The sequence below is a fragment of the Lissotriton helveticus genome, chromosome 8 (assembly GCF_964261635.1).
Source record: "Lissotriton helveticus chromosome 8, aLisHel1.1, whole genome shotgun sequence".
Taxonomy (NCBI): Eukaryota; Metazoa; Chordata; class Amphibia; order Caudata; family Salamandridae; genus Lissotriton; species Lissotriton helveticus.
In genome coordinates, this window is record NC_136069.1 from 314,027,170 (window position 1) to 314,046,277 (window position 19,108).

Sequence of the window (19,108 nt, forward strand, 5' to 3'; positions counted from 1 at the left end):
TTCGAAGTATCACGAGATAGGTGGCTCCTCCCCTGGACTACAGTGCGCATGGGCATCGACTCCATCCTCAGATTGTTTTTAGCCATTGTGGCAAAGATGGAGTGTAATAGTGTAAGCGATGGCCATGCTGAAGAGTAAATGCAAGAAAGTCTGCAGCTGCTACAGGCGCCGGGGAGGAGGGCGGGCGATATGAATGTCAGCAGTCCTACATGCCAAGAACAGATGCATACTGGTAAGTAGCATATTCAGTTCGAGGCATGTGGGCTGCTGAATTCATATCTATAGCATAGAATACATAGCAGTCCCTCCATTAACGGCGTACGCCTGTGCCAGCTGCAGAAGTCTGAAAAAGTGTTTTAAGAACAGCCTGTCCTACAGCTGCCTGCTGTTTGGAGTGCACATCTACACAGTAATGTTTAGTAAATGTATGTGGTGTAGACCATGTGGCTGCTCTACAAATATCTTCCAAAGGAATATTACCCAGGAACGCCATGGAGGCCCCCAACTTGCGGGTGGAGTGGGCTCTGGGGGGGACCGTTAAAGTGTGCTTAGCCTTGTGATAGCAAATCTGAATACACTTAACGATCCACCTGGCTATCCCTGCTTTGGAAATGGGGTTGCCGTTGTGCTGGGCTGAAAAGGCAACAAAGAGCTGTTGTGTCTTCCTAAAGTCCTTGGTCCTATCAATGTAGTACATCAACGCTCTTTTGACATCAAGAGTGTGGAGCATTCTTTCTGCTACTGTCTCAGGGTTCTGAAAGAATGCGGGCAGTTCGATGGTCTGATTGACATGAAACTGCGAAGCTACCTTAGCAAGAAATTTAGGGTTAGTGCGCAGCACCACCCTGTTGGAATGAATTTGTATAAATGGCACTTGTACCGTGAGTGCCTGTAGCTCACTAACACGTCGTAGAGACGTAATGGCAATGAGAAAAGCCACTTTCAATGTTAAGAACTGAATCTCACAGGAATGTAGAGGCTCAAAAGGTGGGCCCATCAACCTGGTGAGGACCACATTGAGGTTCCACGCAGGAGCTGGCGGGGTCCTGGGAGGGATGACCCGCTTCAGCCCTTCTAGGAAGGCTTTAACGGCAGGCACCCTGAAAACAGAGAGATGCTGCCTGTTTTGGAGATAAGCCGCTATGGCGGATAAGTGTATCCGAATGGAAGCATATACTAGATTGCATTTGTAAAGATGTAACAAATAGCAGATATTATTAGGAATGGATGCATCTAGCGGGTTGATGTGATGTTCTGTACAGTAAATGACAAACCGCTTCCATTTCGCCGCATAGCAAGCTCTGGTAGTGGGCTTTCTTGCCTCCCGGATGATATCCATGCATTCAGGAGGCAAATCAAGGTAGCCAAACTCTAAGACCTCAGGAGCCAGATCGCCAGATTGAGCTGTTACGGATCTGGATGCTGAATGTCGCCATGGTTCTGCGTCAAGAGCCTGGGTGTGAGGTGCAGCCTTTGATGCGGTACCACGGAGAGTTCTAGAAACGTGGTGTACCATGGTTGGCGTGCCCACGTTGGAGCAACCAGGATGAGTGTCATCGAGTGCTGCTTTAGCTTTCTTGCCACCAGCGGTATGAGAGGTTCTGGGGGAAAAGCGTACGCAAATCTGCCTGACCAGTTCATCCATATCGCATTGCCCTGCGACTGTGGGTGCGGGAACCTGGCGGCAAAGCTTTGGCATTTTGCGTTTTCCCTTGTGGCAAACAGGTCTATCTCTGGACGATCCCACTGCTGGAAGTACGGGCGGAGTACTGATGGATGTAACTCCCACTCGTGCATCTGGTGGCGGTACCTGCTGAGCAGATCCGCCATCTGATTGTCCTTGCCCGGGAGGTGTTCCGCCATGAGGAAGATGTTCCTCTGAATGGCCCACTTCCACATGCTCTGAGCCAGATGTGAGAACTATGGAGAGTGTGTACCTCCCTGCTTTTGGATGTAGTACATGGCCGTCATGTTGTCCGTTCGGATCAACACGACTTTGCTGCACAGATGTACTCTGAAGGACTTGAGTGCCATGAAGATTGCCATCAGTTCTAGGTAGTTGATGTGCATCTTCTTTTGCTGTGTCGTCCATAGTCCCTGCACCATGTAGTGGAGCACATGAGCTCCCCATCCCTGGAGAGATGCGTCCGTCGTCAGGATAATCTGTGGCACAGGCTCTTGGAACGGTCGGCCCTTGCAAAGGTTGTGTGGATTCCACCAATGCAAAGAGTTGTATGCCCGACCGGTCACCAACACTAGGTCGTTCAACTGTCCTTGAGCCTGAGTCCACTGATGTGCCAAGCATTCTTGGAGCGGACGCATATGCAACCTTGCGTGCGGGACTATGAAGATGCAGGAGGCCATCATGCCTATCAACTGCATGAACACTCTCGCCGGAAGTGAGTGTTGCAGTCTGAACTTTTGGATCAGTGACTGAATGTTGTCGATCCTCACTGAATTCGGCTGAGCCGTGGCCGCCAAAGTATCTATCGTCGCGCCCAGGTACTGCCGCACATGGGCTGGCTGAAGGTGCGACTTCGGGTAGTTCAGTGAGAAGCCCAGACCGTGAAGAAGGTGAATGGTGTGGGACATATCGGCGGCACATTGCTGGGCTGACTTTGCCTGAACCAGCCAGTCGTCCAGATAAGGATAAACATGAACGTTTTGTCTCCTGAGGTGCGCCGCCACCGTCGCCAGCCACTTTGTGAACACCCTGGGCGCTGTGGTCACTCCGAAGGGGAGGACCTTGAATTGGTAATGCCGATTTTGAATGATGAACCTGAGGTATTTCCTGTGGGATGTGAAAATAAGCATCCTTGAGATCCAAGGTTGCGAGGAAGTCTCCCTGATTGAGTAATGGAAGAACCTGCTGCAGTGTTAGCATGTGGAAGTGTTCTGAGAGAATGTATTGGTTTAGGGGCCTTAGGTCCAGAATAGGTCTGAGGGACCCGTCCTTCTTTGGGATTAAGAAGTACAGGGAATACACCCCTGTGCCTTCCTCCTCCACTGGCACGAGCTCTATCGCGCCTTTTTGCAGCATGACAAGAACCTCCTGCTGCAATAAGTGCAAATGCTCTGTGGACATAGGACGGTGTCTTGGTGGTATGTTGGGTGGAGTGGATGTTAGCTCCAATCAATAGCCGAACTGGATAAGTTTCCTGACCCACCTGTCTGTGGTGATGGATTTCCAGACTGGCAGGAACTGCTTGAGTCTCCCCCCGACAGGTGTTGGATGGTCGGGGGGCAGTGACATGGAGTCACTGTTTATTGGGGGCGGAGGAAAGGGAGTTGTTGTTGCCCCTGCCTCTGCCCTTGGTGCTGTTGCCGCGGTATCCTCCTTTACTCTGCTTGGTGTAAGAGGATTGCACCCCACCTTTGTTGAATTGTGTTTGCTGTGACATTTGGCCCCTGGAAACACCGCTATTGCCTGAGCGACGAAAAGTGCTCCCCCGAAACTGTTGGGACTGGAGTGCTTCCATGGACTTGGCAGTCTCGGTATCCTTTTTTATTTTTTCCAGGGTGGTGTCCACCTCAGGACCAAATAATCTGTCAGGGTTTACCGGCTGGTTAAGGATGGTAGTTTGTATTTCCGGCTTAAACCCGGAGATCCTAAGCCATGCTTGACGTCTCAGCATCACACTGGTGTTAATTGCCCTGGCTGCAGTGTCCGCAACATCTAGTGCACATTTGATGGAAGCGTTCGAGATGAGCTTCCCTTCCTGGATAAGCATCTTCCCTGCCTCTTTGTACTGATCTGGTAGATGTTGCAACAGGGTCTCTAGTGTGTCGTAGTGTGCCCTTTCGTATCTAGCCAAAAGCGCCTGCGTGTTAGAGATACGCCAGATATTGGCCGCCTGAGCTGCTACTCTCTTTCCTGATGCCTCCAGCACTTTAGATTCTTTGTCTGGGGGAGGAGCTTCACCGGTGGTCTGCAAATTCGCCCTTTTGCTGGCATTAGAAACCACCAAAGAGTCCAATGGCAACTGGCCCTTGATGTAGGTAGGATCGCCAGGTGCCGGTCTGTATTTTTTCTCAATTCTAGGGTTGACTACCCTTGACCGTGTGGGTTCTTTAAAAATGTCCGCAGCATGCTTAAGGACCCCCTTCAGCATTGGAAGAGTCTTTACAGTCTTTTCGGCAGTTGAGAAAGTGTCGAAGAGGAAGTCCACCTCCACAGGATCAGCATGCATTTCAACGGCGTGGTTTTTAGCTGCCCTCTCAATCAAGGCATTGAATGCCGCAGAATCCTCAGTGGGAGAGGTCTTGACGCTGTACACCTGAGGGTCATGGACGATGTGCTGATCCCCTTGGTCACCTGCCTCTACCCATGAGTCCTGTTGTTCATCAGGCTCTGTGTTGGCAGGAAAATTGTACTCCTCCTCCTGCTCCCCAGCATCCTCTCCATCAGAGTAGGTGGGTGAGGGTGTTGCAATTCTTGGAGTCTGGGGAACTATTGGCTCGATCAAGACCGGTGATTCTGGAGCAGGCCTTTTGCGCTTTACAGGAATTGTGTATGACTCCAAAGGCTGCGATGCCGTGATTTTCCTTTTGTAAAGCGTAAGCTTTCCGGTGTCGGCATTGATGAAATGCTCCGACTGCTCCTCTAGTAAGGGTGGTCGATGCTTCAAGCTCCCTGTCGGGTGAGTCGGCTTCGAGCCCACAGAGTCCTTGGGCACGGACCGTGGTGCGAAGGCCTTCGGCGCCACCTTCGGCGGCAACGTGAAGAGGATCGGCGTCGAAGTCTTTGGCGTCAGGACCGCTTGCTTCGGCGTGGAAGGTGTCTTTGGTTCCGACGTTGAAGCCTTGTCCCTAATTCGCTTGAGGGAGTCCGAGACCTGCTTCGTAAAGGAAGCGGACGGTTTTGTCGACCCGACAGTTGTCCTCGGTCCACCCACAGGGGAAGACCCGAACGTCGATGACTTCGGTCTTTCTGATCGAGGCGTAGGAGCATCCTTCTCAGGGGCGCTACGATCTCTGTCCGTGGCCGCAGACGTCGACGGTTTTGGACCGGCGGCCTTGACTGCTGGCTTTGGGGTCCCAGTCTTCGGCTCGACGCCCTTGCCTGACTTCGGCCCAACGGCCTTTTTGGACTTCGGCTCGACGGCCTTGCTTGACTCCGAGTCGACGGCCTTCTGGATTTTCGGCTCGACGACCCTGACCACTTTCGGCACCTTGACCGGGTCGAGAGTTTTCTTCGGCTTCGATGGCCCCGACACCTCGGAAGACGATGGCGTCGATGGGGGAGCACACGTCTTCGGTGTCGATCAATCAATCAATCAATCAAAGACATTTATAGAGCGCACTACTCACCCGGAGGGTCTCAAGGCGCTAGGGGGGGGGGGGTGCTGCTACTGCTCGAACAGCCAGGTCTTGAGCTTCTTCCTGAAGGAGAGGTGGTCCTGGGTCAGGCGGAGGTGGGTCGGAAGGGAGTTCCAGATCTTGGCGGCCAGGTAGGAGAAGGACCTTCCTCCTGTTGTCGCTCTTCGGATGCGGGGGACGGCGGCGAGGGCGTGGTTGGTCGATCGGAGGTGGCGTTTGGGAACGTAGAAGTTGAGGCGGCTGTTGAGGTATCCTGGGCCTTGGTTGTGTAGGGCTTTGTGTGCGTGGGTGAGGAGCCGGAAGGTGATTCTTTTGTTGATCGGGAGCCAGTGCAGGTCTCTCAGGTGTCTGGAGATGTGGCTTCGTCTGGGGACGTCGAGGATGAGTCTCGCCGAGGCGTTCTGGATACGCTGGAGTCTCTTCGCGAGCTTGGCGGTGGTTCTGGCGTAGAGGGCGTTGCCGTAGTCCAGACGGCTGGTGACGAGGGCCTGGGTGACCGTCTTCCTGGTCTCGGTGGGGATCCACCTGAAGATCTTACGTAGCATGCGCAGGATGTTGAAACAGGACGAGGAGACGGCGTTGACTTGTCTGGTCATGGAGAGGGAGGAGTCCAGGATGAAGCCCAGGTTGCGTGCGTGGTCTGTCGGTTTGGGTGCGGTGCCCAGGGCGGGGGGCCACCAGGAGTCGTCCCAGGCGGAGGGCGAGGAGCCCAGGATGAGGACTTCCGTCTTGTCTGAGTTCAGTTTCAGGCGGCTGGTTGTCATCCACTCGGCTACGTCTTTCATCCCTTCGTGAAGGTTGGCTCTGGCGGTGGCGGGGTCGTTGGTGAGGGAGAGAATCAGCTGGGTGTCGTCGGCGTAGGAGATGATGTTGAGGTTGTGTTGGCGTGCGATGGCCGCGAGGGGGCTCATGTAGACGTTGAAGAGGGAGGGGCTCAGCGAGGATCCTTGAGGGACGCCGCAGATGACTCCGGTGGCCTCTGACTTGTACGGTGGTAGCCGGACTCTCTGTGTTCTTCCGTCGAGGAAGGAGATGATCCATTCCAGTGCCTTCTCATGGATTCCGACGTTGCTGAGGCGCTGCACTAGGGTGCGGTGGCAGACAGTGTCGAAAGCCGCGGAGAGGTCTAGGAGGATGAGAGCCGCTGTTTCTCCGTTGTCCATCAGGGATCGGATGTCATCAGTGGCAGCGATGAGGGCGGTCTCGGTGCTGTGGTTGGCTCGGAAGCCAGACTGTGAGGGGTCGAGGGATCCATTTGTCTCGAGGAAGGTGGCCAGCTGTTTGTTGACGATCTTCTCGATGACTTTGGCTGGAAACGGGAGGAGCGAGATGGGGCGGTAATTCTTGAGTTCGGTGGGGTCCGCTGTAGGTTTCTTGAGTAGGGCGCTGAGTTCGGCGTGCTTCCAGCTCTCCGGGAAGGTGGCGGTGTCGAAGGAGGTGTTGATGATGTCCCGCAGGTGGGGTGCGATGACAGCGTCGGCCTTGTTGAACACGTGGTGAGGGCAGGGGTCGGTTGGAGATCCGGAGTGGATGGAGTTCATCATGCGGACGGTGTCTTCGGTGCTGATCGGAGTCCAGGCGCGGAGGGTGGTGGTGGGGGGCGGTGGTTCGGTCGTGGCGTGCGTCGGTTGAGTGCTGAAGCTGTTGTGTATGTCCGCGATCTTGTTGTGGAAGTAGGAGGCGAGGGAATTGCAGAGGTCTTGCGAAGGGGTGATGTCGTTGTTTCCGGCGTTGGGGTTGGAGAGCTCTTTCACGATGTTGAAGAGTTCCTTGCAGTTGTGTGCGTTGTTGTCCAGCCGGTCCTTGAATGCAGTTTTCTTGGTGGCCCGGATCAGTTGGTGGTGCTTCCGGGTGGCAAGCTTGAGGGTGGTCATGTTGTCTGGAGTTGGTTCCCTTCTCCAGTCTTTCTCGAGGGCTCGGCAGTTCTTCTTGGAACTCATGAGTTCGTCGGTGAACCATGAGGCCTTCTTGCTGCCGGGTCGGTTGGGCGGGGTCCTCAGTGGGGCGAGTTCGTCCGCGCAGTTGCTGATCCACTTCGTGAGGTTGTCGGCGGCCTGGCTTGGGTTCGCTGAGCTGGCGGGAGGGTGCTGGCTCAGGGAAGCGGCGAGCTGGTCGGCTGTGATCTTGTTCCAGCTTCTTCGAGCAACCTGTTGCTGGTGGAGGTGGATCGTCGTTCTTCTGAAGGTGAAGTGGACGCATCTGTGGTCCGTCCAGTGTAGTCCGGTGGTGTGGCTGAAGGTGATGTCTTTGCTGGATGAGAAGACGGCGTCGAGTGTGTGTCCGGCGAGGTGGGTGGGGGTGGACACCAGCTGCTTGAGACCAAGGTTGGCGAGGTTGTCGAGCAGGGTGATGGTGTTGCGGTCGTTGTTGTTCTCCAGGTGGAAGTTGATGTCCCCCAGGAGGATGTAGTCGGCGGAGGGGAGGGCGTGCGGGCTGATGAAGTCGGCGATGTCCTCGCTGAATTGTGTGCGTGGTCCCGGGGGTCGGTAGATCAGGGTGCCTCCGAGGGTGGTTTTGGGGTCCGTGTGGATCTGGAAGTGCAGGTGTTCGGCGGTTGTCAGGGTGTCGTCGGTGTTGGTCTTGATGCGGATGGTGTCCCTGTAGATGATGGCGAGGCCTCCTCCAGTCTGGTTGTCGCGGTCTCTTCGGGTGATCTTGTAACCCTCTGGGATGGCGATGGCGATGTCGGGCGCTGAGGAGTCGTTCATCGACCATCCTTGTTTTTGTCGACACCGATGGTTTCAGTTTCGGTTTCGACAATGGCGGCTCCGCCGAAGTGTCCGTAGCCGGGCCGGAAGGCGGGGCCGTGGATGCTGGTATAAGGTCTTGGGTAAGGCCATGTGGCGATCCCTCGACCTGAGCCTTTGTAATCGTTCGAACGGGGCATAGCTCATCCTCCGAGCTATCTTCCATGGCCCCATAGGCCTCATTGTCGTCTCCTACCTCGTCTACGACTTCTTCTACGTCTTGGCCTTCGACATCCGCGTCGTAGTCATATTCGATGTCCACCGTTGGAGGTGAAATCTGCATCTGAACGTCTTGTTCGACTGCTTCTTCGTCGTCGATGTCCACCGGTGCCAGGGCCGAGCGCCGGGCCTCGAGGCGCGCCACGCGCCGAAGCCGAATCGTCTTCTTCGAACGAAACCTGGAACAAGGCATACAGCTGGCTTCGTCGTGGTCCGGCGACAGGCACTTGTTGCACACTGGATGGACGTCAATGTGGGGATACTTCGATCCACACACGGGACAGTTCTTGAACGGACTCCGTTCCATGCCGTCGAAAGTCTTGCTGCGTCGACTGGGCTTCGATCACCGAAGAGTCACACGACTCCCTGGATATCCGACTCGGACTGAGTTGGAACTGAACCGGGCACCGAACGCAAACAATACCGACGGTTCGAAAAAGGCCTTCGGGCCTCGAAAAAGTTTATGTCGATTCCGAACTGGAGATAACAAAATTACATCTGAACCCAATGGCGGAAAAAACCAATCTGAGGATGGAGTCGATGCCCATGCGCACTGTAGTCCAGGGGAGGAGCCACCTATCTCGTGATACTTCGAAGACTCTTCCAGGACAACAATGTGCAATCATCCGGACCCAACACTAGGCGGCGATCTATGCTATAGATATGAATTCAGCAGCCCACATGCCTCGAACGCATTTTTCCATTTGGTCAAAATGATTTTACACGCAAGTGTGAGCATGAGATCAAGTAGGTGTCTATCGTGTTCACTTGGTATTCTCGGATCAATAGCCCCCAGTAGAACATATGCAAAATCTCTGGGCGGCGGATAGTGGAATATTCGTTGAATATAGTTAAAGATCTTATCCCAGAACGTTTGGAGTATTGGACAATGAAAGAGCATGTGGCCAGGTTACCAACATGGGATTTGCAATTCCAGCAAAGAGGGCTATCAAGGAGTTTAAGCTTTAAAAGTTTGACTGGGGTCCAATACGATCTATTGATCAGCATAAATTTGGTTTGAGGGAGTATCAGGGATATTTTGCTGGAAAAAGGTGTGAGGTGAATCCTGTCCCAATCGAACACAATATTAGAGGAGTTAGTTTCATTCTCCCAGTCTAGTTCGCACTTCCTATGAGCTTTCTGAGGCATGGGGGAAATAATTTTATAAACTTTCTATACCATATGACCTAAAGACATGAGCAGTGATAGTTTACTGCAGAGTGTAGGTGCGTGTTGCAAGATGGCTCTGGCAGAGACAAGGGCTTTGAGACGTAGAATCCTATAAAAATCAAGTGGCTGGAGATAAACCGTGTCTGTAAGGAGGCAAAAGTTAGAGGTGAAGACCCATCGTAAATATCCTTCAACAAGTTCAGCCCTTTCTTAGACCACTCCTCCCAGAAGAGATACTTGCCTTCATCCTTAAAGGCCGGATTAAACCAAAACGAAGTTGATTTGGAGAATTTGGTTTTAACTTTGCAATGCCTCTCTAGGTTAAGAAGAGACGGTTTAGTGTTAAGAAAGATATACTTGGAGTGAGGGAACACCGTGACATCCATAGACATGATGGCGGAGAGCGGAAGATTGTTAAAGATGGATTTCTCGACTTGGACCCATATAGGAGTGTAGCCCTGATGTGCTTGGAACCAGTTCGCCCCCTGCTTACATAGGTAAGCCTTCTGATAGCATCTGAAATTTGGTAGACCCACCCCCCCTTTGTCTTTTGGAAGTTGGAGTTTCCGCAAGGAGATTCTTGCTTTCTTTCCCTGCCACAAAAAGGTATTAAAAAGTTTATATGTCTTGGTGAGGAAATCATCAGAAAGTAACATAGGTAGCATACTTATCAAATAATTGACAAGGGGCGTGATCATCATTTTCAGAGTTTCCACTCTGCCCCACCAAGATAGAAATTTTGGGGACCAGCCATCCAATAGGGAAGATATCTTTATATGGAGGGAAAGCTCATTGATTTTGAGAGTGCTAATTAAATCTTTCTCAAACTCTATACCTAGGTATGTAAAACTCTTCGGTTGCCAGCATAAGCCTGAACTCCCTAAGACGCTCTTGTCACCTATATTATTAAGTAGTTTAACCTCTGTCTTATCCTTATTAAGCTTATAGCCTGATACTTCTGCAAAGTCTGTAATGGAGGACATCAAAGCCGGGATTGCTAGGTCTGCGTTCTCTGAAACCACCAAAACGTCGTCAGCATACGCCGAAATTTTGACAGTGAGATTTTCAAAACAAATACCTTTGATTGAATCATTATTCCATAGAGAATAAAGGAAGGGTTCAATTGCTAAGAGAAAAAGGGAGGGAGAGAGGGGACAGCCCTGTCTCGTGCCTTGTTTCAGCTCAAATGAAGCCGACAGACATCCGTCTGCTCTTACTCTCGCCGATGGGTTAGAGTATAAGGCCATCACCATACAAATGTAATCGGTCCCCAAGTTGAATTTCTGTAAAGTGGCTTCCAAGTAAGACCAGTCGACCTTGTCAAAGCCCTTCTCGGCATCTAAGGTCACAGCCACCGTAGGTAGTCAACTTCGCTTTTTCTAATATGTGTGCAAGTGTTTGTGTGCTATCGCTGGATAATCTATTTTTGAGGAATCCTACCTGCGACGGATGAACAAGTTGGGACAAGACCTTTTGAATCCTCTTGGCCAGTATCATGGCGTAAATCTTACAGTCGAGGTTAATCAAAGATATCGGTCTGTAGTTCTTCGGGGACGTCGGGTCTTTCCCGTCTTTAGGGAGAACTGCAATGATAGCCTCTGCAGGGGTGCCTTGAACTTGGCCACTTAATGTGAAGTGTTCGTATAGGTCCCTAAGAGGCTCCTTCAGGGCAGAGGAAAAGTTCTTATAGAATGTAGCGCAGAACCCATCAGGGCCCGGTGCTTTCCCGGTTTTGAGAGATTTAATGGCTTGGTCGGTGTGACCAGAAGATATGGAACGGTTGAGTTAGATCTGATCTTCCGTCGAGAGAGAAGGGAGCTCACAGGTGTCTAAATATTTCCCTAGTTTGAAACTATCGATCTCAGGGTTTTTACTGTATAAGTCGCTATAGAAGTTCTTAAAGATGTCGGCCATTTTGGTAGGATCTGAGTGTGGAGTCCCCCTTTTTGTTGTGAGTAAGATATTCAGTTATGGCCGATTCTATAGCCAATCTATTTACCTCTTTTTTCAAAACTGCGTTGTTGAATCTCCATAAAGTAAACCTCTTAACCACATTGTGCAATGCCAGAGACATCGTGATGCATGAGTGATCAGAAATTACACGCGCTTTCAATGTCGGCAGTGGAGTGACCAGAAGCGAGTAAATAATCTATGCATGAATATGAGTCGCGAGGTGAAGAGTAAAAGGTATAGTCTCTACCTGTCGGGTTCAACAATCTCCATGAGTCAATTAAATTAAAGTGGGAGCAAAGATTGATGAGTGCTTTGTGTGAGTTATTTGCCTGGAAGGAGCAGCGGGAGTCTCTATCTAAGGTAGGATCCATAGGAAGATTAAGGTCACCACCAAAGACATGGGTTGCAGTATCTGGTATCGTGTCGATATGGGCACAGAGTTCCTTCCAGAACCCCGGATCATCCTTATTGGGGGCATAGACGTTAGTCACATAAAACTCTTTATTGTCCTTTGACAATTTCGTGGAGACCCATCTACCCTTTGTGTCGGCAGTACTGTGTAAAACATCAATATTGGCTCTCTTTGCAATTAAAGTGAGAACTCCGTTCTTTTTTCCCCCAAGGCATCGGATCCAATTGCCTCACTGTACCATTTATTTTTCATAGAGTTAAATTGTGGCGAGTCGATTTTAGTTTCCTGTAATAATACGATGTCACCCTTTTATTTGTGTAGGTAGTCTAAAATGTTCCTTTTTTGATTGGCTGATTGATACCCTTTACATTGAGTGACACTATTCTAATGGATTGTCTACTTGAGGCCATAAGGAATGAGGAGGTATGATGTGTAGCACGCCACGTCAGTCATAGCGCAAATTGTGTGGAGTACAACACACCTTTCAAAGGCGAGGCCAAAGGACTATGAAATGGACAGACAATGAGGAATGAACACAGGGTGAGCACTGTCATGGATACTGAAAACTAAAATATTGCTGCATGAATACAAAGGCAAACGCAAAGACAAAAGCAAGAACAAAGATAAAATAATAAATAGAAATAGAACCAAGAACCCCCCCCAACCCACCCACAACCCTGTCCCTCCATCCCCACCCCAAAAGTACACTAAGGACATTGGGACCAGGGAGATGCAGCCATACCAGGTCCCTTCTCCCGTGACAGTTATATGATATCCTTGCTTACATCTTGTGGGAAGTAAAGCGTGTAATATGAGCGAGCATTAGGAACAACAAGAACATGTCTTAGATACATCACTCCATGTAGTTAAGCGTAACTAGAAATTCGAACATATTTGTTTCAAAAAGAAAAAAAGAACACAATAAGGCAGTCGGATCAACATTCTCGACCCCCCCAACCCCGCAAACGAAATGATATGTAATGGTTTTTTAGATAACCGTGAGAACATTGAATTTGGCTTGTGAAAGGAACAGGCAGTTCTGAAATTATATTTGCAACATTTCAACATAATGTTAGATAACACCCAGAGCAGGCGAAACATACTAAAAGCATAACATGCTGCCGTGCGGATCAGTTTGACTAGCAATATCCAGCCACGTTATAAACCATCCACAGATTATAGACCACCCCTCTATTTCATGGACACATGAAATTCCAATGGTTAACATGTCTGGCATCCAAGTCTCTTGTTTGCATGCAGTCGAGGGTGACATTACAACATTGTATACATTTAATAAGGAAAAAGAGTGTCCTACCACACCGCCAACCATTCCTGAAATACGAGATAGTGGGGATGAGCAGAGGCCGTGGACTATGATCAAGACAACGGTCAATAATCCGTCGTGTGACGAGACATAGGAATAGACTATCACTATGCGTTTAACAATAGTCAAAATGAATGACTGAGTGATTGCAGGTGGGTCACTCTAGGTGTAACTTGGGCTACATGAATTAGGAACCAACACCAGGAACATTCGATGAAGCGGTGTCCATAGACGAGTCATCCGGACCATCCAGAAATGTCTTCAGGTGTGATGGATCAGTGAATATTTGTGGCACCCCTTGAATCATCACTCGGAAACGTGCAGGGCCTACAAAGCCATATTGGTAATCGAGCGTACGAAGTCATGGGCGAATGGCCAGAAAGTTTTTTCTCAAGTTGACAGTTTCCTTACAATAATCCTGAGAGATGTATACTTTGTTGGTCTTCCATAAGATGTGATTATGCTTGCGCATGAACGACAAAATTAGCCCCACGTGCTGATACCTGAGAGGTTTACAGACGATCGGTCTAGGGCCCCTTTGTCCAGGCGTGATACGGGCCAAACTCCAGCGGAATGGTGAAGGAGACGTTTGTGGCCTGCGGGAACCAAGATTCCAGAAAAGGTATGCACGATCCGTCTTTATCCTCTGCCCCTTCCGGAATACCAAAAATACGCCAGTTCCCTCTGCGATTTCTATCTTCCAATTCAGAGAGGCGATGTGACATGGAGATAGTAGATAATGAGAATTCTTTAAGGGACTTAGTCACCTTCACCTTCACCTCTGAGTCTTCAAGTTGGCTGATCCTGCATTCGGTTTCTGAGATCCTGACATTTGTATCTTTAATGTCTTCTTGCACCGCGGCAATCTCTTCTCTAGTAGACTTTGTGATTTAATGGACTTCAGCAAATTTGAGTAGTATCGTGTCCAGCGTCGCATTAATATCACGCGTGCTCTTGGTTGGTGAGACTGGATTCGGCGGTTCAGCCTTCAGTCGTTTCAGATTCTTGGCCTCCTTTTCTCCCATGGTTAGAAGTTAAGATCAGCCTTGGCTGCTTGTGGCCAGTCGTCAGATAGAGCAGCGAGAGCACAGTGGTATGCCTTGGATTAGCGCAGGTGGTCGTTGGCGGAACTCCGTTATCTGGAAGACTACCCAGGCTACATGAGCTGTGAATTGCCTAAAATTCTAGATGAATTGAAGATCAAGGGGTGAGGCCAAACTTGACGCGAATGGCTGAATGAGGTATGGGTTGAGTAAACACCGATTTAGTGAAGCAAGAGTGACGCTAATGACACTGCAGGCGTTAGATTTTGCCCATCCAAACAGCAGAACGACTAAAAGACAGCTTTGAATCCAGCAGCAATCAAATTCAACGGGAACGTCTTAAGCGTCGGCCATTTTAAAGTTAGGCAGAGTCGAAAATGGAGTGGGACCTTCTTTATTGCATTGTGGAATCCAAATCAGAGGCATACACAATATCAACCACAATCCAGAAGCACACACAATATCAATCAGGAGCAATTAGATGTAGTGCCTGAGGAACACTTATGAGTACAGGACCTATATCATGTCAGGCATTCACGAGGCCGAGTGTGGTAGAAGCCTTCTGATGTAAAGATTAGGCATCTGTGGAGGCGGAGAGTCATCTGCCTATTATTGTGCAATGGTCGCTATGTGCAATGTCCATTAGGCCACCCGGGGCACCAAAGGTCTTCGGTTCGCGGGAGACGGGCCGGAAAAGGATCGGGCGGCCGCCATTTTATCTGCTGCTGTGCGCCGTACCTTATTGAGGAAGGAGGTCTGTCAGGTCAGGTTGCGGCACACGTCGGGGCTGTATTCACCGGTAGGCTCATGCAGCGTTAGTCAGGCTGGCCGGTGTGCAGAGCATCGTGAGCCGGGTGGTTCACGGGAAGTAAGGCAGATGGGTGTCGCGTCAATGGGCCAGGCAGAGAACCGCGGAGGCTCCCATACGGCCGAGGTATCCGATCTCAAGATCGGCGGTTCGGCAAACTCCCCAAAGTCCAAAGTAGCACCGCTAGCTCCCTGAGGGATTCCGCAGCCTCACTTCACCATCGGATGGAATCAGCGGTAGCAGGAAGACACCTCTATTATGTAGAGACTCAGCGCCACGGGAGGAGAGAAGGGTTCAGGCCGCCATCTTCTCCGGCGTCCAAACCACCCCCCCCACCCCCCCCCGTAGCAGTTTAATCTTTAAATGGAAGGAACCACTCAGGATGCATCTGAATGCTACCAATAGCTCATATAATCATATACACCTGGGAAATTCCATAACTTATTTAATACACAAATGTAAATGGTAAGAACAATCATTTTGGTCTGCATAGACAACATTCTATATGCTGTACTGAAAATATGATCAAACTCTGCTGAGGATGAACCACCTGTAGAAGGGATAGGTATGTATACTTATTCATCTACTCAGTCTTTGGTTAACCTGGCATGGGGCCAGGAAGGCACTGGGAGCTTATTACAGACTTGGTATGCAGCAGGGGTTCTGGTGCAAATAGTAAAAAAAAAAAAATTCTCGTAATGCATGGGATATTCACATCCATAAGTATACGGATCCAGAAATCTGCCAAAGCAAGCAACCCTGTGGGAATTCACAAATACACTTTCTGTACTTACAAATAACACCTAAGAACAGTAAGTTACAACCAGAAGTCTACAACAAGAGTACAGACAAACACCCATTTATTTGCATGCGAAAAGTTTCCATTCAACCAGCATTATAGAAGGTTGTCTTGCAGCCATAGGCTATGCTATAAGAGAATCTGCCACTGTGGGCAAACATTTGCATGCATAAGAAGCGGTAACCGTACAATTGAGAGAAAGGGGATATCATGAAAGTTGGGTCATAAGCAGTTATTCAGAGGGTTTCACAGAAAGAGAAGATCATAACTTATGATCACGAGAACACCAAAGGCAGACAAGGAGCAAGTTAATATATACACAAATATTCTATTTATTCGAAAAAATAAAGGCAATAATGAAGAAACTGGGAGGTCCTTAACTAAGACACGTTCACTAAAGGTTTTTCCAAACGCTCCACAATTTGTGTATCAAAGAGCAGTTATTTTAGGAGATTAGCTGATACAAGCAAGAAAGACATTCAAAGATGAATGTGGAGTATAAAACAAGACGATATATCCCTGTTTACAATGTTCACACTGTAACAACATTGTGAAAGTTGAATTCATTTTTATTCCCACACAAAAAAGGAGATGAAATGGGAGGATAATTTACATGTGCAGGTTAATATAAAAAATACATTATAATACATTACAGATGCGGGCTGTATTCCATTTTATAAACAGGACGAACTGAATTAAGATGGACAGAACACAAATCAGACCAAAAAACGTCAAACTGCTAGTGGCAAGACTTTTCTTTGACAAAGGTCAAAATCCAAAATAAATTAGGTTTCAACTAACTGACGTAGACCCTCCATTCTGCCGAGGTAGCAAGAGTTATTAGATCAGAAAGAAACATTGGACAAATCATCTACACACCATGGGTCGACGTGGACCCTGTACTTCAAAAGTTCCTTTTGCGCATCACCTGCCTTTGGAATACATGTTCTACGTATGCTCTGTGCACAATGAAAGCTTTCACGGCTGCTATCTGTACTGTACTTTTTCTGCGTGGGAGGTATGTCAGTACTGCCTGTTGTTCGAAAGAAAGACGGAGATAGAGAGTGTGAGAGTAGAGGCTTGCACTACTGCTTCCTGTGTCGAACCTGTTTGTGTTCTGGAGAGAAGACTGGACTATTATAGTCCGTAGTTTACCTGCTGCAAGTATGTAAAGGATGTTTGCACTACTGTGCCCTGTATTGCATCTGCTCAGTGTATGTAATGCTTAAGCTGCTGCTTCCCATTTTGTATTGAGGAATACCAAAGAATGGTAGACGAGATGCCTGAATTAACCTCAGGCACTGGTGATTACTCGGCCCGCAGGGTCAGTATCGCCTCAGGTGACAGAGCCAAATCAATTCCCACTGGGAATATTAATTTTCAAGTCTTAATCTAAACACGGGGTGCCTCGATTTGTTTTATTAATTTTTACAATAATGATTTTTTAACCACACCTAATTTTAATTTTGTACAACTTTTTTATTTTATTCAGGACCGGGACAATTTACTGGGAAAGTATAAATTGGCGGGGATATGTCTGGGGGGTGACTTCAATGCAAAGATAGGAAAGGGATTCAATGGGAGTCCCCCCCCAGTTAACCCCATACAACCCATGTAAGAGAGGATATGAGCTATTAGATGACTTAACAAGTTCCAGCCTTATAAATGTGATGGACATTGCCCCTACAAATATCATTGATAATCCACTCTCCACTTATAGAGGTGTAGGACGAGCCTCTATTATAGATTATGTCTTCATATCCCCCTCACTGCAAGACTATCTTCTTGGGGCGGAGGTAAGGCCGTCCACCTTTGGAGACCATAATCCTATTATGGTACTATTAAAGGTGGCACGGCGTCCTAATTTCAGGAGAGAACTGGGAGCGGGCAACTTACATCTTTCAACTGATAGCCTAAGAGTTAAATGGAGGGGTATGGATTATAGGGAGATTTTCATGAGGATGGTAAACACTTATCCCTCTCTCTTTGAGGCCTGTCTCACCCTGGCAGACCCTAATCCTGAGGCAGTCTCTGCTTTCACTGAATTATGCGAAGGCATTAAAAATCTGATTTCAAGACCAGTGGTTGCACATAAATCTGATCCTAGATGGGTTGATAACGCCTGTTCCAGAGCCAATAGGGAATTGAGAGCAGCTCTATCAGCCCAACCTAGAGATCCCACCCTTATTCGTACATTAAGGTCTCATTATAAAAGGGAAACAAAACTTAGGCGTGACAAGGTCTTGAAGGAATATTGAAACAATCTGGCCTGCGCTGTCAAAATCAATAATACAAATAACTTTTGGTCTGCCACCAAGTCCTTGAGAGCTTTTGGGAATCCATCCACCCCCCTAGATTGTAATATCACTAGCGAAACATGGGTTGCCCATTTCTCAAAAATATATGCTTCCCCGCCATATTGTGATGACACTATGGAAAACCTCCCGCTTACTCAAATCAAAATGTCTTTAAGTGAGGTTGAGGAGGCAATATCTCAGAGTGCGGGAAATAAAGCCCCAGGCCCGGACTGGCTGCCTATTGACCTCATAAAATCAAAGCCAGAGTTCTGGGCCCTTCTGCTATTAAATATTTGTAATAATTTACCTACAACAATAATCCCTAGTACATGGTCAACTTCTGTAATTATCCCTATTTTAAACAAGCATTTGCAATGCAATAGGTCTCGCAGCATTAAAGTTTGAGTTACTGGCATTGTAAATGACAATGCTTTGCATTATTTATTTTTTTTAGTTTGCAATTGGTATATAAACATTGTTTGTGAGTGGTTAGCTGTTGCTTATGCTAAGCTAAGTTGGCAGTAATATAGAGTGCTAGTCTTGCTTGTTATAAGCATGCTGATTTAAAGCGCTCTGATACCTGCGGGTAAAGTTTGTGCTATATTGAAATAATGGAGAAATAAACTGCAACTGGATAGGATAACGTAGTTTATTCGTGAACAGGTCATGTGTGAGTCTTAAAGGAAAAGTATAAAGCAAATGCGTAATTTTATGCAGGGCAGAAGTGTTTTCTAAATGTGTCCGATTGTTCGGGATAGTAGGGGGCACGGGGGTCGATGTCCAAATAAATGAAATGCTTTGGCCAAGATCAGACAGTTTGTTGCAGTGCGAAAACCTGGTTTCACAGAACAACACTAACATGTATGACGCGTCTCCTAAGATGCAGCGCAGCTGGCGAGGAATAACGGGATGTCCTGCTAGAGTGAAAATGAAGGCACATTTTGAGAGTCGCTCGAATAGATAGCAGCAATGTGCTGTTCCAACAGCTCTGCTTCATTCAAGAAGCGCCCAGTGATT

The 19,108-nt window shown here is 48.6% G+C and overlaps 1 protein-coding gene across 1 annotated transcript in view; it reads right to left on the minus strand.

The window, feature by feature from the left end:
- Positions 1-19,108, minus strand: part of MICU2 (mitochondrial calcium uptake 2) — a 1,429,299-nt gene that overhangs the window by 25,728 nt on the left and 1,384,463 nt on the right. The window lies entirely within an intron of this gene.